A 23,415-nucleotide genomic window follows, 5' to 3' on the forward strand; every position below is an offset into this window, starting at 1 on the left:
ATAAAAGTTGAAAACTGGTCTGGGTAGTGACCTTCTCATTATACATGTCTGTAAGGATGTGCTTTGCATTATGGGATACTAAGGCAAGTGATATGAAGTCATTATCTTCTATATACGAGTTGCCCAGTCCTGAAAATACTTCAGGTGAAAACTTTGCTTGCTTACACTTGGATAAAGGATTAAACTAATAAGCACATAATTTCTTGGTATCTTTAATATATTTCAAAAAATAAAACCGAATTTCCCTACTGAATGTTTCAGGTAAGATTTATACAAGCATATTTGAAAAGTGGCTAAAAATGCAGCTGAAGCAACTAAGGCTACATTTTATTTGTTGATGTCACATATTCTCTGGCTGTTCTGTAGGATGAAAAACTACCACGTGAGAGTGAAACTAACTAATCTGCAAACGAAAATCCTTATACCCAGAAAGGGATTTGGAATGTAACACCTTACCCTTTGGTTGGAAAAATGTCATTTCAAATCCCTTTCTGGATATAAGGATTTTCGTTTGCAGATTAGTGATGAAAGGGCTCTGCCACACACAGTGATGGAGCCCTTCCATCACTATGTGTGGCAGAGTGAAGGGTGGAGAGCATATGCACACAGAATATAAGGCACAGGCCAGGAGAGTGACTATGGTAGAGGAAGGCAAAACTGGAATATTGAAGAGATCACCCCAAGATCCAAAGAAAACCCCAAGGAATTCTTTCATTATGTGGCCAGTAGGAGGAGGAATGATTGCAGAAGAATGATATTGTTAGATAAAAATGGGAGTAAAGTGACTGATGCAAAGGACACACTGGAGTTGTTTCATTAACAACTTATTGGAGTATTTCATTCTAAAGAAGTAGGCTTTAATACTAGAAGGATGGGGCATGTTCAAGGTTTAGAAGTGCAAAAAGAGAGCGTGTTTCAAATACTGAGTACTCTGGGTGTCAATAAAGAAATGGGACTGGATGGGATTTCACCACAGGTTTTAACAGAATGCACTAAAAAAGCTGAAAGCTCTATTGATCTGGCTTTTCAATGAGAGTCTGGTCATGTGAAAGTGCCCAAGGAGGATAAGATAATGCCATTATATAAGAGTGATAGTAGAATCAAAAGTGTTCAAACTATAGACCAGTTTGTATGTTATCAGTAGTTAAGATTTTAGAGAAATTAGTGAGGGATCATTTACAGCACTGGGAAGATGAAGATAATGTTATCTGTGAGAGTCAGCATGGATTTATTAAAAGAGAAATATTGTTTTAGTAATCTGATTGCCTTTTATAATAAAGAGACAAGAGCAGTTGATAAGGGAAAAGCATATTCTGCCTTTTTTGGATTTAACAAAGGCATTTGACAGGTTGCACATAGCAAGCTGATATTTAAGTTGCAGCATGTGAGTTTGGATGTCAGATTAGTGAATTGGATTGGGGATTGTCTGACTGATAGGTAGAGAGTAGTATATGAGGAAGCTGTATCAAGAAAGCAGAAGGTTACAAATGAGTCCCACGGAGCTTCAATGACATGAATAACATTCAGATGGCTTCAATGATATGTCAATGAATTGCAGGGAAGGGATATTCAGTTGTTTGCAGATGTGAAACTGGGAAGGGTTATTAGTAATATTGCAGATGTGGTAGTCATTCAAGAGGATTTGAATAAAATAGACAGATAGGCAAATGAATAGGGATGTGAGTTCAATGCAATTAATTATAAAACGTTTGGGATACATCAATTGCTGCATGCTCTTTTGGAGCAACTGTACTGGATGAAGTTGGGGAGGCAAAGGATCTGGGGGTGATGATTAACAAAACCCTAAAATTCAGAGAACATATTGCAAAGGTGATGAAGGTAACCTAGAGGATTGCTGCAATATTAAGAACACTGACCAACAGAAATAAGAGTTGTCATTTCATTGTATCCATATCTGGATTATTGAGCTCAAATTGGGTCCCAGGATTTGAAGAGATAAATCAACCTTGGAAAGAGTGCAGTTGTGAATAATAAAGATGATATCAGGCTGTACAATGTTAGTTATAAGGACAGACTGAGGGAATGTGGATTGCAAAGTTTGGTAGATAGAAGGAGGAGAGATGATATGATTGAGACATTTAAACAATTGAGAGGTAGTTACAGGGTTGATACTGGGGAATCCTTACATTTGGTGGAACAAAGGAAAGGAGCAAGGCCAAGGGACCATCCCTTGAAGTTGCAAAAGGAAGTCAATGAGCAAGAGGATGAGAAGTGGTTTCTTTGCATGGAGGGTGGTTGAACTATGCAATGCATTACCTGAAAGAGTGGTGAGAGCACAAACAGTGAATAAGTTCAAGGAGTGTATGATAGACTGAGCTTTCTAGAGCGAGTCTCTCACAATCAGTCTTAAATGTCCTGAATCATCATCATAATAAATGATGTGAGTTACCTGAGGAGGGGGGGGGAGCAGGGTTTAGAATATATTATAGGCCATTAGGACATCTGTATGCACGTACTCCAGTATTTTTGTTTATGTAAATTAGTGTAAACTGGAGTTTGCTATTTTAAATTATCAGTGTCTGTTGTTAATGCATTTATATTGTGTAGAAAAACACAATTGAGTTTTTATATAATACAGTTGCTCACTGTAAACATATCAGTGAGCAACTGTATTATATAATTTACTGCTTATTACGTATAAGCAGTAAATTTTAAATTATAATTCATATTTTTATCCAAGTCTGAATTTTTATATCTTTTACTATGAATAGGAAATTAGTTATTTTCAAGGCTTTCATAAGAGAAGTGGTTTTCTTGGATAAGAATTTTTTTCTGCTGAAGGGATAACCTGTATCTTTCAAAAGAAGTCCAGATAAGATGTGGTTCAAGTTCAGAATATTGTATATTTTTTTAATGTATCTTAGTATTATTACACTGTTTTTCATTTTACTTGTATTATATAGAAGTGTGAAGACTCAATCTGCTTAATTATTGAGGAAGTAAATAAAAAGTTTTAAGAATATAAGAGAAGAATCATAGTAAAACACATATCTAGGATCTTACTTGTGCTTAGATTTCAGTATAGAAATCTGATACCACTTGCAGCCTATTTTTAGAACTGGTGAAATCCAAGAAAAAGATGAATAATAATAAACTTTCTACAAAGAGTACTTAAAATTTTCAAACTTTCTACAATATCTTTAAATTATTAACCAAGCATGCAATAGTACAGTTCCAAAATGCAACAAAATTTTATTTTATTATGTTACTTCAACCCTGAAAGGGTCTTTGCAAATCTACAGTACATTTGCACCATGGGTGGACTAAGGAATGTTTTTTTATATTTTTTAACATCCAGAAACCCTTCCGGGGTGCTTAAGGGTCAAAGCTGTATAACTGAGAGGAGACCTCCACATAGCCTTTAAAGGAATGCGGAGAACCGACCAGGGCTTCTGACCTAATGTAAAATCCTCACCTTCTCGTGGTGCACCCTGTTGGGTATCTACTTTGATACTGAACGAACGAGGATGGGCTGGCAATTTGGGATTTAGCCGACCAAATTGTATTCTTATTGGTTAAACCAAAATAAAAAATGATGGTACAACATGACAAAATTTCATGCCGGCTGGGGCGTCGCCCGGTTAAACAAGGCCCCCGTTGTTTTCGCCAGGGAACCAGGGCGAACAGCGAAAAGTCAGCTACTGGAACAAATCTGAAAACAAACCCCAACTTAACATCACCAGAGTTAAAGATCAGTACTATCAACGTAAGAAGCCTGAATGGCAAAGAAATGGAGCTAGCTGAGGAATTAGATAAGTACCAGATCGACATAATAGGGGTGACTGAAACAAAAAAGACCAAAACTGGTGAGATCTTTCTGAGCAATAAATACAAAATGTTATATTCAGGCAATAACAATCAAGGAAAAGAAGGAGTAGCCATAGTATTCAACACAAAATACGAGGCTAATCTTCTTGAATGGCAGTCAGTCTCAAGTAGAGTAATGTGGGCAAATATGAGAATGGGGAACTGGACAATGAGACTTATTTGTGCCTATGGTCCCACAGAAGGTTCTACTAAGATAGAAGTGGAGGAATTTTTTGAGGCTTTAGAAAAAGCAACTGACACAATGAAAAAGGAAAAGTTGGTCCTTGTTGGGGATCTAAATAGTAGAGTAGGAAATGATTGTGAGACATACAAAAATATTTTGGGAAAATTTGGAGAAAAGAGCAAAGCTAATAATAATGGCAAATATCTGTTGGATTTCTGCTCAGGACATGGACTGGTTATTACTAACACCATGTTCCAACATAAAAATGTGCACAAATTCACATGGAGAGAAGAGGCTAGGAATAAGAAAAGTCTCATTGACTATGTTATTGTTGATAGTGATGTTTTCTCCCTGGTGCAAGGACACCAGAGTGTACAGAAGATTTGAAATTGGAAGTGATCACTATTTAGTCTTGAGCAGGATAAAATTGAATTTCATATTGAAAAGAATAACATGTAAGAAAGTTTTAAAGCGAATAAAAGTTGAGCAGCTCTCAGATGTAAACTGTAGACTAAAATACAGAAATATTATTGAAAAGAAAATGAAAGAGTTTGAGAACAGGAATCAAACCTTGGAGATTCAGTGGCAAACTCTGAAGGAAACATTGATTGATTCTGCCAGAGAGGCATGTGGTGAGGTTGTGTGTAAAGATAAAAAAATCAGAACTCCCTGGTGGACACAGGAAGTTAAAGAGGCAGTGAAGGAAAAGAAGAAAGCATATCAAAAGTTCCTGGCAAATAAGGCAGCTTTTACTCTTACAGAATACAGAGACAAATGTAAGAAAGCTAAACAGTGTGTAAAACTAGCTAAACAAAAGTCATGGGAGGACTTTGGCAAGAATATAGAAAATAAATATCAAGAAGGTGACAAAATATTCTGGAGGTTGTTGAAGAAGCTTAGGAATGGAGGAAAGAGTGCTGTAAAAGGAATTAGAGATGATAAAGGTGAAATGAAATCAGGAGAAAAAGATATCCTTGAAGTATGGAGTAATTACTTTGAAAAACTGCTAAATAAAGCAAGCAGTGATGACAGCACAGTGATAAAAAACACTGACCAGGCATGCAGTCAGGAATGCATATCCATACTTGAAGTAGAAAAAGCCATCAAAGGCTTGAAATGTGGAAAGGCAGCAGGAGTAGATGATATTCGACCAGAAATGCTGAAGTATGGTGGTATAAGAGTCTTACAGTGGCTGCACTGCATAGTTCAGAAAGCCTGGACAGAGGGACGAATTCCAGATGATTGGAGTAGAGCTCTCATAGTACCCATATATAAAAAGGGAAATAAAACTGAATGTGAGAATTACAGAGGTATTTCCCTACTGAGTGTTCCTGGCAAGATCTATGCAAGTATACTTGAGAAACGGTTGAGAAGAATTGTGGAAGAAAAGCTTGGTGAAGAACAAGCTGGATTCAGGCCAAATAGAGGCTGTCAGGATCAGATCTTCACTTTACGACAAATAGTCGAGAAAGCATGGGAATATAACAAAGATCTGTATTTAAGTTTTGTCGATTTGGAAAAGGCATATGACAAGGTGCCAAGAGAGAAGCTATTCAATACGCTGCAGTTATATGGTGTCAATGGGGCATTATATCAAGCAATACTTAGTCTTTGAGTTGTGAGTCAGCAGTTAGAATTGAAGGAAGTACAGGAAGATGGTTTAATGTTAAATCTGGTGTGAGACAAGGATGTACATTATCCCCTCTGTTATTCATTATCTATATGGATCACATTATGAAGGAATGTGGTATTAAACCTGATATCAAAATTGGAGATGTTAATGTCAGCTCTTTGCTTTATGCGGATGATGTTATACTTCTAAATAAATCCACTACAAGTCTGCAAGATTCTCTGACTAAATTGAATAGCTGTTGTAATAGATATGGTATGAAGGTCAGCAATAAAAAGACAAAGACAATGAAAATAGGCAGAATCATTGAAAATGTCAACTGTGTTGTGAATGGAGAACCTGTGGAACAAGTAAAACATTTCAGCTACTTAGGCACAATTTTTACTGAAGATGGTAAACTAAATATAGAAATAGACAACAGAATCAGCAAAGCTGGTATGGTGGGAAGTCAATTGAATAAATTCATATGGAATAAGAAAGAAATTAGTCGGAACACTAAATTAGCTGTATACAAGACTGTGTTCAAACCAGTTTTATCTTATGGATCTGAGAGCTGGGTCAGAAGTAAAACACTTGACCAAAGACTAGAGACCGCAGATATGAGAGTCCTGAGAAAGATTAGAGGCGTGAACAGATGGCATCAATGGCAATATCATATTAAAAATGAGGATATTAGGAAAGAACTTGACATTGTCAGCATCCAGGAATGCGTTAGCAGAGCTAATCTCAGATGGTATGGTCACTTAAATAGAATGGGAGAGGAAAGATTAGCAAAACAAGTGTTCTCTGCCAGGTTGGCAGGAAAACGACCCAGAGGAAGACCAAGATATAGGTGGATTGATACGGTACAAAGTGCCTTAGACGATAGAAATATAAGATCTGATAATGTTGGAGTCTTGACAAGTAACAGACTGATTTGGAGGAAAATTGTAGATAGGAAGTTAGTAATGATGTAATTTTTTCATGTAGTACTGTCATATCCTGTACACCCCTTGAGGGTACATGGCAGGAATTTGATGATGATGATGAGAAACCCTTCCCTAGTGACTAAACATAGAACTTTTTTAAGCCACTTCAGGCCTCCAATAAGTAGAGTGTGGTTTCACACAAAACAAAATTTAACTCCCACCTAAAGAAATGATATGAAATGTTCATAAATCATTCATAGCCATTTCAAGATACATATCAAAATGGAAAGGAGATAAAGCATCTCTTTCAAGGTGTCTTTTGTCTAGCACTGCTAACTGTTTTGGATTTGCTGAAATAATACACTGTCCTCCTAGTCTTAGTTGCAAGCAACTAAGAGGATATTGTTTATGTCTGTAAATTGCACATGTCCTTCTGGCTGGGTTGCCTGTTTTGTGGGATGAAACCCGAGTTTCCAGAAAGGAAAAAACCTTGCCATTTCCGTATGAGACTGGCTAATTCACCTTCTCTGAAAAGTCCTGATAAGGATTCTTTGCATTCCAGACAGGATTAAAAGCCAGTCCAGCAATGCACTTGCCTGCATTAAACAATGCTGCAACTTCTAACTCACAAATTAATATTGTACTATGTATTTAACTGAGAGAAAAAAATGCAAACTCCAGCTAGGAGGTATTTATCTGTATGCTTGTATTTAGTATTAAATTTCATTCCATTAAACTGTTATGAGTTGCTACATGCAATCCATATTAGATGTATTCAAATAAATTAATTAGTGTTTATTGTTTATATTTTACCTATAATCTTGACAGTTATACACTCATGCATATTACCATCAATAGGTGATATCAGAAGATGACTGGTAGAACTGATCAAGACAAGATAAGTTAGTCTTTGGTAGTAGTGGTGAAATTTATGCACTTCTGTGAAGTTTTACTTGTTATTGTTAGCTGAAAGTGAATGCACAGCATTTTTCATGGTTGTTGGTATGTTTGATTGCAATTTTGCTATAAACCAGGAAGCACGGGGGGGGGGGGGGGGGGGCAAGGAGATGTTTAGGCAGCTGAGCTTGGCAAGTGCAAGAAGAATAACTGTTATGGGAGATTTTAACTACGGCAGTATAAGCTGGGAAGAGGAAAATGCATGTAGTAATAAGGGGATGGAATATCTAGAATTCTTGAGGGACAAATATCTTAGGCAATATGTAATAGAGGGAACAAGAAGTTCAAGAGTTTAGGATTTGGTCATAGATCAGAAGAGCTGATAAGTGAGATGACATCTCTCCAACCAGTTGGAGAGAGTGACCATGTGGTTTTGACTTGGAAGATGAATAGATATGCAGGTATATCAAAGAAAAGAAAACATATGCGGAATTATAAGGCAGGTGATTATAATAGTCTTAGGTATCAACGAAGGGCAGTTACATGAAAGGCAGAATTGGAAGGCCAGGATATCATTAGTGCTTGCTTGGGAAATTGTGAAGGAATATTTGATAGCAGCAATAGTAAGCTGTATTCCACGAGTGAAGAAGCAAACACAATTTGGTGCAAAGTGGATGACAAACAATATCAAACAGGAACTGCAGTTGAAAAAGAGATTATGGAAGAGATAAGGAGAGGGGTGGAGAGCAGATACACGAAGAATATAAGATGCAGGCCAGAAGAGTGACCAATATGGTGAGGAAGGCAAAACTGGAATATGAGAAGAGATTGACACTAAGAGCCAAAGAAAATCCTAGGGAATTTTTTTAGCTATGTGGCCAGTAGGAGGAGAAATGATTGTGGATGAATGACATTGTGGGATAAAAATGGGAATAGAGTGATTGATGCAGAGGACATAGTGGAGTTGTTCAATGAGCACTTTATTGGAGTATTTCATCCTGGAGAAGAAGGTTTTAATACTAGAGGGTTACGGCAGGTTCAGGGTTTAGAGGTGCAAGAGGAGAGTGTGTTCCAAATACTGAGTACTCTGGATACCAGTAAAGCTGTGGGACTGGATGGTATTTCACCATGGGTTTTGAGAGAATGTGCTAAAGAACTGACAGCTCTGTTGACCTGGTTCTTCAATGAAAGTCTGGCTGCAGGAAAGGTGCCCAAGGAATGGAAGGAAGGTAAGATAGTGCTGCTGCACAAGGGCAGTAGCAGACTGGAAGTGTCTAATTATAGGCCAGTTTGTGTGTCATCAGTAGTTGTTAAGGTCTTGGAGAAATTACTGAGGGACTACATACAGCGTTGGGCAGATGAGGGTAATGTTATCTGTGAGAATCAACATGGATTTGTTAAGGGATGCTCTTGCTTTAGTAATATGACTGCCATTTATAATAAAGTGCCAAGAGCAGTTGATGAAGGAAAGGCATATACTGTCATTTTTTTAGATTTTGCAAAGGCACTTGACAGGGTGCCACATGATAAGCTGATATTTAAGTTGCAGTACATGGGTTTAAATGTCAGGTTAGTCAAATGGTTTCAAGATTGGCTGTGATAGGTATCAGAGAGTTGTGTATGGTGGGGCAATTTCAAGGAAGCAGAAGGTTACAAGTGGGGTTCCACAGGGCTCAGTACTGGGACTTGTATTGTTCAACCTTTATATCAATGCCATTGTCAATGGATTGCATGGTGATATTCAGTTGTTTGCGGATTATGTGAAGTGGGGAGGGGTTATCAGTAATAGTGCAGATGTGGCAGTGCTGCAAGAAGATTTGAATAAACTAGACAGATGGGCAAATGAATGTTGGTGTTGGTTTAATGCAGCAAAATATAAAGTCTTGAAGTTTGGGATCCATCGATGGGAGAATGCATACTCGATTGGAGGAGCTATACTGGAGGAAGTAAGCAAGAGGTCTGAGGGTGATGTTTGATAGAAAACTGAAATTCGGTGAGCATATTGCAAAGGTGGTGAAGGTAACCCAGAGGATTGCTGCAATACTGAAAAGGATGCTGACCTGCAGAGATAAAAGAGTTATCATTCTGTTGTATAAGACCCTGATCAGACACCACACTTAGACTATTGTTCTCATATTTGGTCCCCAGGATTTGAAGGGGATAAATTAACTGTACAGAGGCAGATAACAAAGATGGTTTCAGGACTGTACAATATCAGTTACAAGGATCGACTGATGATGGGAATGTGGACTGCAGAGTTTGGTGGATAGAAGAAGGAGAGGTGATATGATCAAGACTTTTAAACTGTTGAGAGGCAGTTAGGGTGGACATTGGGGGAGTTTTTTCACTTGGCGGAATGGCTGGAAGGAGCGATGACAAGGGACCATCCCTGGACGTTGCGAAAGGAAGCTGTGAGCAAGAGGGTGAGGAGTGGTTTCTTTGCATGGAGGGCGATTGAACTGTGGAATGCACTGCCTGAGAGAGTGGTTAGAGCATGAATTGGGTTCAATGAGTTCAAGGAGTGGTTATGATAAACTTTGTGTTTCCTAATAACGACCTCCCACGATGAGGCTTTTGACCCCATGGAGGCCTGGATAATAATGATAATGATTTATTAGCATAACTGCAGCTTTACATAAACAAAAGCAAAATGGTGACAAGAATGAGAATCATGCAACATGTACTGAAAAATGAAACCTGGTGAGTGACAGATTTTTCAAATATGGTTTGTTGTGTGTAGTATGTATACATGTTGAAGTTTAGGATGTGTTTGTGGAAAGATTGAACAAGAGAAGTGAGCAATCATTGATCTCCAAAAAGTAATATTTTGATGGACTATAAAGCGTAAAATGAGTTGAAAAACAAAGAGAATATTAGACCCAAGATGGAAGGCAATGATAGAGCAAAATAGTTATTGTGAGAAAGAAAATTAGTATGAATGACAGAACAAAATACAGCATGACTGCAGAAATACAAAACTTAGATGAATCAGATGATTAAGATGAGAAATGAGATAAGACATAACATAACATGAATAGTAATTTGGCTGATACGAATGGATGGATGCAAAAGAATAAAATGTAATATTACTGGAGAAAACAAGGTGGCAAATGACTCAGAGGGGCTATATGGAGATTCCATTATTAAAGTGCACAAGGTCTGTTTTCCAGGAAGAATGACTGGAGTGATTGATGCACAAAGAATCAGAGGAAGCCAAAGGTGATGAACAGAATAAGAAAGAGTGGAAGCAGTAATGTATGGAGACGGTCAAATATAGGAATGGAATGGCCTTGGATGCATTGGGAGTAATTGAGTCTTGGGAGATATGGGGTAAGTTTATGGTGCAAAAGAAGGTGTGGAAATGAGGCAGATGTTGGGTGCCATGGGTAAGACTTGTCATAGGCCAAGAAATTGATTATTATGCTTACCAGTGCCAGGAGTATCAGAAATAAGGGAGATAAAATTGTTATCTTCACCTGAAAATAGTTAGAATAAGTTAAAAATAGTTGGGTGAGGGTGATATTTATATTCTAGCCAGAATATAAGGCATGTGTTTGGTAATAGGAAGGGCAAGAAGGGAGGAGGAGGGAATGATAATGGTGATAGCACCCTTATCATTTCCTCCCATAAGATAGAGGTTGACAAGATGAGATGTTTAGTTGAATGTTGCTATAGGCCAGAGAATGAGGATGGTTGAGATAAACATGTATAAATTAAAGATGCCAAAGAAATTATATTCTTCTTTTAATCCTTTGTCTAAGGTTGCACGTGATGTAAAGCTAGGAAGAAGCATGAAGACTGGAGTAGGCACGGTCTTACAAAAGGATCTAAAAAGACTGAGTGGGTAAGTGATGAGCTCCAGCTCAATGTTGCAGACTATGTGGTCTTGAAATTTGGTGGACAAGGATGGGATGCTTAGTACGCCATGAATGAAAAATTTTGAAGTAGGTGGAGGAGATAAGGGAAGGGAGTGGTCTTTTTTTTTTTTAAGACAATTTTTTTCCTAATCACCCCCAATGAAATTTTAAAGAACAAATAGTTATACTTACTCTTTTAATTCAATGGGATCCCTGAGCCCAATACTTCTTAGCTAAAAGTTCAATGTTCAGTGTCATGTTAGTAAAATTAATTCTAATATTTCCACTGAACATATATCAATTCTGTTTCTTTCCTTTGTTAATAGTTTTGCTGAACTAAAACTATTTCTGGCCATTTCAGATTATGTCGTTGTTGTTGGATAAAGACATTTAGTTGTTTTGATTCCCCAGAACTCAGCTATTCTACCTTTTTTTTTTGAATTAATACTTGCATTCTTCATTACATTTTAATTTAATGAGTTCTTGAATCTCTTCACCAGCAAACATCACACCCATTTGGATCTAACATCCATGACTTCACATGACAAGAAAACAAATCTGAAGATCTATTTTTCACTTTTTAAACAACGTAAACAATCTGAATAATTCTTAAGATCATTCTTGGTGAGATATTCATTGATTTCAAATATGTTTTTTTTTTTTTTTTGCAACTGGATGATGTTGGTGATAAAAGAGTAGAAACTTTTGTCTTCCAGCCATGGAGATAGTACCGTCCAGTTGCTCAGGATACCAAATTTTCCAATTATACTTGTTTTTCATCAAACCAAGTTTTTCCAATAGCAAAAATAGATGCTCCAATACAGTCAGTTTCCAGATTTCACAAACATCTTTTCTTGCAATCATCATTGAAATAACAAACGAAACCATTAGATGAGCCTTATTGTCAGTAACTGCAAATTCATTGATCTGAATAGAAAATTTTTGTTTGTCAATTAGATACTCTTCAATGTTAACCAACATCTCATTGATTCATCTTCAGATTAAATCACTGCTGAATAGCAATACTTTTAAAACAGTGGAAAGATTTTAATGCATCATTGCTGAAATTACACTCTAATATGGGTTGTATAATCTCAATAAATGTATGAGTACTAACAGCTTTTAAAAGCAACAATCACTGCAAATTTATAAGACTCAATCATTCTGTCCTTCATTTACATGTTCTTAAATAAGGAAGAAACAGTGTCATGTTTTATATTTTTTAATTATTTGATAAGTTTACCAACTTTAGCAGGTTGTTTCTTTTTTTTTTTTTTTTTTTTTTTTTTTTTTAGGTGAACTAAACGTCTTGATGGTTTCACAGCCTCAACTGAGAAAGAACTATTACACATAAGACACATATGCTGTCTTGAGTTGAATGAGCTTTTAATAAAACCATAAGCTAGATATTCATCCAGATACTGCCAATGCTTTTTCTTTTCAGCACTTGACATGACTGATGATGTGCTGAATAAGTACAAAATATTAATAAAATATAAACTATTTTTATTGGATTCTCACAGCCCATGTCACCTACAAAAGCACTATAGATTAAAAATAACTTCATAGAAATAATAAATCAATACTACTAACTCCTGCTTAGAAAGTAGAAAAATAGACCAAAACATTTCCTCATCTCATCCATACTGAATATACTGACCAATGAAACAAAAGAATAAACAAACCAAATCCACTACATTACTAAGAAGGGTCACAGTTCTTGAAAAGGCACAAATGCCAAGGGCTGTGGAGACATTACCTCAGAAAACAATTAGGCATTTACTGTATTGAAGAGCAAAAGTGGTTTAATTAAATCTCACTCACTATCTTCCTTTTATCAAACTTCTCATTCATATAGTTTGCCCACCGTTTGTAGGTCCCTGCTTCGCGTCTTTCCAAGAATAGTTGATTCATGCTGAAGAGGAGAAAGAAATGAAGGACGTCCGAATTGGTCGCCAACACGCGAAATCACATGCTTTATAGGTAAAATTTTCCAACTGTTATACAAGCAACATAGTTAACTACAATAATCATAAAAGAGAAGTTAATTTTCTGACTGGTAATAATAAACAACTCATCCCACAATATGGACAGATTACCCTATTATTGGAATGGATTCTCCTTTTTACGAGATGCGCAGAAGTGTCGAAGGATCTCTAATCGGTGGGCGAACTATACCTATATGTTAAAAATCAGTTGTTTCAAGGATGAGAGAAATTAAACATTAAGGAATAAGATGTCATCAAGCAGGGTAAAACTTTTGGAAGGCCACACACCATTCTAATACCTAGGATTTTTTCACCCATTCCCCCCCCCCCCCAAAAAAAACTGTCCCTTTGAAGGTGATATTGCACCCAATGAGAATCCCTAATATAGAAGCAAAGAAGCTATGGTTCTGTGTGTAGAGGATTAAGTGCTGTGAGGACATCATATTGGAAGCTTAATGGATTTTTTACAACACTCAGAAAGGATTAAAACAGAATTTAATATTGCCTATATTTCGTCTTAATAAATTCTTAATTAATAATTAATTCTTAATAAATACAGTTGCATTAAACTTCCTAAGATTTGGGAAACACTTATCACCAGAGGTCCCACCCTACATTCCAGGCCACCTACAACCGCCCTTAGAGGGCACTCCACCTAGTTAGGACTTTGGTGTCACCCACATGGTTCGGCTTAGTATTGTTTGTTATTTGTGTTTATGTTACATTATTTTTTTTGTAATCCCTATAGATGTCTCAGTGACTGAGACGAAATATGGGAAGTATTAAATTCTATTTTAATCCTTTCAGAGTGTTGTAAAAAACCCATTAAGCCTCCAACATGAAGCTATGGTTCTGGAGATGGTTTTCAGTATTCAGACATGTTTATTAAACAATAAAAAGTAAAAGAGTATAACACCCGATAAATAGTCAATTAGATGTCTTTTTGACTTCACAACTGTTCATTAATTGAGAACCCGAATACAAAATGATATGTTCGTTACTGTATGCTTGTTGGAACAATGCTGTTGTTACCATGTTCTGTGGCTCACGAGTGTTATATCCGAGGCAGTTAAATTTTTGATAAAGGCAGACCAGACTTGATGTAAAATCAAGCTTTGATTTTATTGTGTATGATTCTAAGCATTTTTGCAGCTTCTTTATATTATATTTATATAAGGTTAAATTTGTTTGTGAAACAGTTCTTATCAACATATGACGTTTGTTTGTTGCCAGAGTACTTAATGGCCAGTAGTAGTAGTGTGGAATGCTAAGCCTGATTTGTGTTCCCTTCTTTTTTCGATGTCTTTTATATGCTCAGCCATGCAGATCTCTCCTGACCTTCCAGTCTGGCCTATGTAACAGATGCCACGAGAACAGTGAATCTGATAAACGCCTGGTTTTTTTCATGGGATGATGCGGAGGGTTTGGTGGATGTAGAAATCTTGATTTTTTTTTTTTTTTTTTTTTTTTGTAAAGGAAGAAAAGCCACTTTTGTGTCATACTTGCAGAGCAATGTAGCCAATTTGTCCATGACATTCTTGATTTACGGCAGCACGATTGCGTTCTTGAAATCTTGCTCTGATAAGGGAGTTGTAGGAGCTGTATTAAGAATTTTTAATTGTCTTGGTTGATAACAAAATAGACATGTTAATAGACAAAATCCTAGAAAGAAGACTGCGATGGTTTGGCCATGTGACCAGAATGGGAACAGAAAGACTACCTTCTAAAGCCTTGAATACAACGATGGAAGGTAAAAGATCCAAAGGACGACCCAGAATTAGATGAATATACAAAATAAAGGAGGACCTGAAAACCAAATCACAACAAGCGACACCAAACTGGACACAATTGTTCGGACTCTCCCGGGACAGACAGAAGTGGAAAGAGTTCATTCAGCCTCATCATCATCCACACAGATGATGGAAGAGAGAAGAATTGTCTTGGGTTCAAAATCATTAAGTGTGAGGTTTTAATTATGCCTATATTTTTGTAATGGATGGTGGTGTGAGGCAGCATTAAGAAATCTTCCTGTTGTGGTCGGTTTTCTGTATATATCGAAAATTATAACCTTTTTTTCTTCTTCGTTTACTTCTATAAAGATATCAAGGAAAGGTAATTTTTTGTGTTCTAGTTTTTTTAGTGAATTTTATATTTGGATGCAAATTATTTAGATATTCTTTAAAAGCAATCAGTTCAACTACCATTCCCAGCCAAATGAAGATATCATCTACATAACGTAGCCAAACCTTTGTCTTTTTTGATAGTTTTTTAAAGCATTTGTTTCAATATTTTTTACATAAAGGTTGGCCAAAGCTGGAGAGTCCATTGCAAGTCCTTTTTGTTAATATTTGTCTTGATAAATGAAAAAAGTGTTTTCCATGCAGTGTTTGTCAATGTCTGGTGGAAAAGGTTTATTTATTCCCTGCCCCCAAATGGCATGCAATTCCATCATCTAAAGACATTTAGATGGTAGAATGCATGCTAGATGGAATGCAACTGTCATGTTGTTCCATCATTTTCAATTTCAAACAGAGTGCACCATCTAATATCATTATCATACAAATTAAATAACAATGGTACCAAAAACAGATCCCTGGGGCACACCACCAGTGATTTTTCCCCTTCTGGAGGCTATGACAGTTTTAGTCCAATAATCTGGAATTTCACCTTCTATCCAGACCCTTCTGATTAGCCACTGCATAACTTTTATACCTCAATATAATCATTTCTGGTTAAATATCATACACTCCAGCTTCATTTTCACATTTCAAGTTTTTGACGACTTTTTCTACATCCAGTATTAAAATGTACTGCTGTTCACGTTCCTCGTAAAATTTTCTAGTGTGTCACTGTTCGTTTCATGTAACAGTGTTTCAAAGCATTTACTCGGCACATCTAGGATATCCTTATTTTCAGTTTTCATGACACCTTTATCATCTTTTATTCCTCTTACAGAAGGCTTTCATTTCTAAGCTTTTCAATAGCTTGCAGTACATTTTGCAACCTTCCTGATATTTATTTTTTATATTCTTATCAAAGTCTTACTATGACTTTTGTCATAGTAAGACTTTGATATATTTGATATGACCTTTAGGGTATTTATCAACTATTATGCTAGGATCTTTCAGTATGCTTTCTCCTTTTCTAGCCATACTTATTTAAAACTTGTGTCCGCCATGGTGCTCTTATTTTTATATCCTTGAAAACAACTTCACTATATGCATCCCTAGCTGAATCAGTGTTTTCTTCAGTTTGCCACAAAAATCAAGGTTTGGTTCTTGATTTTGAACTGTTTAATTTTTTCTTCAATAATGTTTGTTTAACTGAGTATAGTTTACCTGTAAAAGCTACTCAACTTTAATTCATTTTTAAACTTTCCTACATAGCGTTCTTTTCAATGTGACATTCATTTGTATCCTTAAAACCAAGTAATGTCTCCTTCCAATTTAAAATCCTCTGCACTTCAAACCAGCATGAAAATATCACCATCAACAATAACAGTCAACAAGGCTTTTATTTCTTGGGTTTTCTCTCCATGTGAGCTTGCCGAAATCTTTCATGTTGAAACATGGTATTAGTAATGACCAGTCCGTATCTTGAGCAGAAATCCAGTAAATACAATTTTTATTAGCCTTGCCCTTTTCTATTTTCTTAAAATATTTCTATATGTCTGGTGGGATTCATTTTTCCCTCTGCTGTTTAGATCTCTAACAAGGAAACTTTTCAATTTTCTTTGTGAGCTGCTGCTCAAATGATTCAAAAAAAATCTCCATGTCTTAGGAAAGAAGTGAGACCACTTGCATAAATGAGTTTGATTGTAATTGCCTTTCAATCAAGAAGTTTATCTTCATGTTTGATCTAAAACATTATCACTACTCCTTTCTTTTCTTGATCGTTATTGCCTAATTATAACATCCTGTACCTATTTAGTAAGATCTCAACTGTTTTTAACTTCTTTGTCAGTAAATGGTGCTTTCAATTCTTCTGCAAGTTTGATTTCTTTTCCAGTAGTACTCCTTACATCGATGGTTCCTATATTTAATTCTTCTGATGTTGAGTTAGAATTTAAGTTATCATTACTAATCCCATCTATAAAAGTACAAAAGACTGATCTGTAGTACATAAGTATTAGAACCATGAGTGCACCACAGGTCAGTAGTGCACTATTCTTGAGGGGGGGGGGGATAAGTCTTCTGAACTCCAGTGAAAAATGGATCACACACTGGGTAATAAAATTCTACCATCTAAAGACATTTGCAAAGATACATGTTCAGTAGAATGTGAACCCACAGCTTGCTGGGCAGAGATTCTAATGCTGTCTGCCAGGCTGGTGAGGCATGAATACATACACATATATATATATATATATATATATATACACATAAGAGAAAAACAAATAGACGCTATGATTTTCCAAAAGCAATAAGGTAACATTTAAAAATCTTCCTGATTTTGTATTCATATAGAATTGTAGCAAGTTGGCAATATATATATAAAATATTCCACTGTAAATCAGTCAATGATGCCTCTGGTTGGAAACTATACTGAAATCTCATCTAAAATGCGTAGAACCTTCATACAGGCTTTTCACCTTAAGGTGAATGGGTTTCATATTGAGGTGAAAGGATTTTTCTTAAGCAACTACTTTCTGCAAGACAGATAAACTAGCCAGATAATTAAAATTCATAGACTATGCAGATAAGATTAACAATCCTATCATATAATTAAGTTTCTATGAAGCAAACAACACAGCTATGGCAGACAAATGAGTATCTCATTTCTCATCAGGTAAAGAAAAGTTGGAGCCAAACTACATATATGTTGACCAGAGGCTGTTTGTTCTTACGTGTTTAGAGAAAAATGATGGGATGGTGGGGACTATTTTGGTGGAGCAGCACCCATGAAAATACTTTAAAAAAAAGCTAGCTGACAAGTATGCATGTGCATGAGAGAGAGAATCATCTCTTAAGTAAATGACCATCTTCTGGATAGTATTAAGCATTCATAGAGAAGTTTTTAGTGTACTGCCTGAAATGTGATCTACTTCTACTTCTTCTACCGTCTTTCTTGGAAGAACGATTCACTTCATTCTTTTGATCTCCAAATAAGATCACTTTATCTCCTCTTGGGTTGACCTTCATGTCTGGCCTGCCTAGACATGAATTCAAAACACAATCCTGTCTTTCTAGACAGGATTGTTTTGATAACACTGAAATTCATCTCTTTCCTCCAAAGGAGGTAAGGCAATAGGTGTTTAAGACATCAGTGGCTACAGAAGACCTTAAAGTTGAATTGTTTTGATCACTAAAGTTTGTTGAATGAGAAAGAAGAATAGAGTACCATCTTAAACAGAAAACTATGGATAGGATTGGAGGTTAGTGCACAGGAAGGGTGTAGATGAATGCAGAGGTTTGACAGTAGAGAAACCGAAAATGAAATCATTTGCCATGACCCAATCACAAAAAGTATGCAGAGAACAAAAAATTGGTTGCTTGGTGAAAACCCACATATATCAGCCTTGATCAAATGTTTCAAAAGCTGAACAACATAAGCTTCTCCACACTTTTCCATGGCTTGTATCCAAAGGTGAGTAAGGTTGGCTAAGAGATCTGATGTGGCATAATCCATACTGATGATAAATAACTGGGTCTGCAAGTAGCAAAGAAGTTGGCTGCTTAAGGATTTTCTCCATTACTTTCAAGTGTAAGATGTGAACAATGGTTTGATAACTGACTTTTTAAATTTTTTTTTTATTTTTTTATTTTTTATTTTAAGGAAGAGGCTAGATACAGGCATGTATGCATGCTCTTTGATATATATGTCAGATGGGCATGATAACATGTATAGGTCATATAGAATGGATATTAATTCTGGAGCACAAGTTTTGAACATAATGGCAAGTATTACCAATTGGACCACTGATTAGAATTAAAGTTATTCAGATTCAGAATATCCCATGGCCAAAGATCAGAGGAGACTTGTAGAGTGGCAATGGCATACCATAATTTTTTTTTTTTTTTTGCAAAGACATTTAACAGAGTGCCAAAAGTGGATATTTAAGTTGCAATGCAAGTTTAGTGAACTGGATTAGAAAATGACTGCCTGATAGATATAAGGTGGGCTGTTTTTTTTGTTTTTTTTGAAAGGGGGGCTACAGGAGACTTGATATTGGACCTTTACTGTTCAACCATCATCATCAAATTCATGCCATGTACCCTCAAGGGGTGTACAGGATATGATAGTATTATATGAAAAATTTACAACATTACTAACTTCCTATCTACAATTTTCCTCCAAATCAGGCTGTTACTTGTCCAGACTCCAACATTATCAGATCTTTTATATTTCTAATTGTCTAAGGCACTTTGTACCATATCAATCCACTTATATCTTGGTCTTCCTCTGGGTCGTTTTCTTGCCAACCTGGCAGAGAACACTTGTTTTGCTAATCTTTCCTCTCCCATTCTATTTAAGTGACCATACCAACTGAGATTAGCTCTGTTAACGCATTCCTGGATGCTGACAATGTCAAGTTCTTTCCTAATATCCTTGTTTTTAATATGATACTGCCATTGATGCCATCTGTTCGCACTTCTAATCTTTCTCAAGACTCATATCTGCGGTTTCTAGCCTTTGGTCAAGTGTTTTACTTCTGACCCGGCTTTCAGATCCATAACTGGGTTGAGCTGTCTTATATAAGCTAATTTAGTGTTCAGACTAATTTCTCTCTTATTCATATGAATTTATTGAATTGACTTCCTACCATACCAGTTTTGCTGATTCTATTGTCTATTTCCATATTTAATTTCCCATCTTCACTAAAAATCATTGCATTGTAAACGGAGAACTTGTTCCACAAGTTCTCCGTTTACAACGCAGTTGAAATTTTCAACAATTCTGCCTATTTTCATCATCTTTGTCTTTTTATTGCCGACCTTCGCCACATCTATTACAACAATTATTCAATTTAGTCAGGGAATCTTGCAGACTTGTGGCAGATTTATTTAGAAGTATAACATTGTCAGAATAAAGCAAAGAGCTGACATTAACATCTCCAATTTTGATATCATGTTTAATACCACTTTCCTTCATAATGTGATCCATATAGATAATGAAAAACAGAGAGGATAATGTACATCCTAGTCTCACACCAGATTTAACATTAAACAATCTTCCTCTACTTCCTTCAATTCTAACTGCTGACTTACAACTCAAATAAAGACTAAGTATTGTTTGATATAATACCCTATTGACACCATATAACTGTAGCATATTGAATAGCTTCTCTCTTGGCACCCTGTCATATGCCTTTTCCAGATCAACAAAACTTAAATACTTATCTTTGTTATATTCCCATGATTTTTCAACTATTTGCCGTAAAGTGAAGATCTGATACTGACAGCCTCTATTTGGTCTGAATCCAGCTTGTTCTTCACCAAGCTTTTCTTCCACAATTCTTCTCAAGTATACTTGCATAAATCTTACCAGGAACACTCAGTAATGAAATACCTCTGTAATTCTCACATTCAATTTTATTTCTCTTTTTATATATGGGTACTACGAACGCTGTACTCCAATCATCAGGAATGAACTATGCAGTGTAGCCACTGTAAGACTTTAATACCACCATACTTCAGCATTTCTGGTCGAATATCATCTACTCCTGCTGCCAGTCCACATTTCAAGTCTTTGATGGCTTTTTCAACTTCAAGTATGGATATGTATTCCTGACTGTATGCCTGCTGAGTGCTTTTTTACCACTGTACTATCATTGATTGTTTCATTTAGCAATTTTTCGAAGTAATTACTCCATACTTCAAGGATATCTTTTTTTCCTGTTTTCAATGTTTTACTCTAATTGTAAAATGAATTAGAGCTATCATCTCTAATTCCTATTACAGCACTTTCCTCCATTTCTGAGATTCTTCAACAACACCTCCAAAATATCTTGACACCTTCTTGATATTTATTTTCTATGTTTTAAACAAAGTCCTCCCATGACTTTTGTTTAGCTAGTTTTACACAGTTTTTAGCTTTCTTACATTTGCCTCTGTATTCTCTAAGAGCACAAGCTGACTTATTTGCCAGGAACTTTTGATATGCTTTCTTCTTTTCCTTCAGTGCCTCTTTAACTTCCTGTGTCTACCATGAAGTTCTGATTTTTCTATCCTTGCACACAACATCACATGCATCTCTGGCTGAATCAATCAGGGTTTTCTTCAAGGCTCACCACTTAATCTCCAAGGTTTGGTTTCTGTTCTCAAACTCTTTCATTTTTTCTTCAATAATCTTTGTGTATTTTAGTCTACAGTTCACATCTGAGAGCAGCTCAACTTTTATTCGCTTTAACATTACTTACAAGTTCTTGTTTTCAATATGAAATTCAATTTTATCCTGCTCAAGACTAAATAGTGATCACTTCCAATTTCAAATCCTCTGTAGATTTTGGTGTCCTATACCAGGGAGTAAACATCACTATCAACAATAGCATAGTCAATGAGACTTTTCTTATTCCTTGCCTCTTCTCTCCATGTGAATTTGCACACATTTTTATGTTGGAACTTTGTGTTAGTAATAACCAGTCCATGTCCTGAGCAGAAATCCAACAGGCATTTGCCATTGCCATATTAGCTTTGCTCTTTTCTCCAAATTTTCCCAAAATATTTTTGTATGTCTGACAATCCTTTCCTACTCTGCTATTTAGATCCCCAACAAGGACCAACTTTTCCTTTTTCATTGTGTCAGTCTTTCTCTAAAGCCTCAAAAAATTCCTCCACTTCTACCTTAGTAGAACCTTCTGTCGGACCATAGACACAAGTAAATCTCATTGTCCAGTTCTCCATTCTCGTATTTGTCCACATTACTCTACTTGAGACTTTCTGCCATTCAAGGAGATTAGCCTCGTATTTAGTGTTGAATACTATGGCTACTCCTTGTTTTCCTTGATTGTCATTGCCTGAATATAACATTTTGTATTTATTGCTCAGAAATATCTTGCCAGTTTTTGTCTTTTTTGTTTCAGTCACCCCTATTATGTCGATCTGGTACTTATCTAATTCCTCAGCTAGCTCCATTTCTTTGCCATTCAAGCTTCTTAAGTTGATAGTACCAATCTTTAACTCTGGTGATGTTGAGTTGGGGCGTGTTTTCAGATTTGTTCCAACAGTTGACTTTTCGCTGTTCGCCCTCTTTCCTTGGGGAAAACAATGGGGGCTTTGTTTAACCAGGCAATGCACCAGCCGGCATGAAATTTTGTCATGTTGTACCATCATTTTGTATTTTGGTTTAAGCCAATAAGAATACAATTTGGTCGGCTAAATCCCAAATTGCTAGCCCATTCTCATTCGTTCAGTATCCAGGTAGATACCTAACAGGGTGCACCATGAGAAGATTAAAAAAAAAAAAAAAAAAAAAAAAATTCCAATCCTTACCTTCTCACGAGAAGGTGAGGATTGGACATTGTCAGAAGCCCTGGTTGGTTCTCCGCATTCCTTTAAAGGCTATGCAGAGGTCTCCTCTCTGTTATACAGCTTTGATCCTTAACCTTTGCCAATAAATACTGTCACGGGAAAGCAGGAAAATATTCAATTGTTTGGAAGTGTGAAGCTTGGCAGGGTTTTTACTAACAGTATTACAGAAAGCTTACTTGAATCCTTCAAGAGGATTTAAATAAACCAGAAAAGTGTGAGAATGAATAGGGTGTCAGTTTAATGCAGTTAAATGCAAAGACTTGAAATTAGGATCCACTGATGAGAGGCTGAATACTCTATTAGTTGAAATGAGTCAAGTATTGAGACTTACATGCTGATTCAAACAGCTTATTATGTTTACTGGAATGAATACAGTACAGAGAAATAATTAAACATAAGTTTAATGGATCCTATATTTTGTCTCACTCACAGAGACATCATCAGGGATACAATCTTAAAATTGTAAAAACACACAAAACAATAAGTAGCATTCTCTATGGGTGCTGTTGGGTGAGAGACTAAAATTAAAGCTTCCCAAATCTTGGGGAACTCAACTGTATTTATTAATTTTTTTTTTTTTTTTTTTTTTAAATCTGCTGGTGATTATATAAAAAATCTTTCAAGTTTGTATTTGCTATGTTGAAGCAAAGTAG

The 23,415-nt window shown here is 36.1% G+C and overlaps 1 protein-coding gene across 1 annotated transcript in view; it reads right to left on the reverse strand.

The window, feature by feature from the left end:
* The window catches only part of LOC150096285 (adenosine kinase-like), a 286,808-nt gene that overhangs the window by 149,088 nt on the left and 114,305 nt on the right, over window positions 1-23,415 (reverse strand). The window lies entirely within an intron of this gene.

Source organism: Typopeltis vanoorti, chromosome 19 (assembly GCF_054136105.1).
Source record: "Typopeltis vanoorti isolate ZY-2024b chromosome 19, IOZ_Tvanoo_1.0, whole genome shotgun sequence".
Classification (NCBI taxonomy): Eukaryota; Metazoa; Arthropoda; class Arachnida; order Uropygi; family Thelyphonidae; genus Typopeltis; species Typopeltis vanoorti.